Consider the following 241-nt stretch of genomic DNA (forward strand, 5'->3'; position numbering starts at 1 on the left):
CTTTCTCTCATTCCAGATCTGTGTAGACAGGTCTGACGTAATTCTGATAACCTTGCCTTGGTACATGAGAAATTTCTTTGCCCTGGCCGCTTTCAATAACGTATCCTTGGATCTAATATTTGCGAATTGCACTATGATGTGACGTTGCGTAGGTTTGTCGTGGTTGAACTTGGGAGGGGTCCTCTCTGCCTCTTGGACACGAATGTTTGTTTCCTTTGCTAGATTAGGGAAGTTTTCAGCT

This window comes from Ailuropoda melanoleuca, chromosome 1 (genome assembly GCF_002007445.2).
Source record: "Ailuropoda melanoleuca isolate Jingjing chromosome 1, ASM200744v2, whole genome shotgun sequence".
NCBI classification, from domain to species: Eukaryota; Metazoa; Chordata; class Mammalia; order Carnivora; family Ursidae; genus Ailuropoda; species Ailuropoda melanoleuca.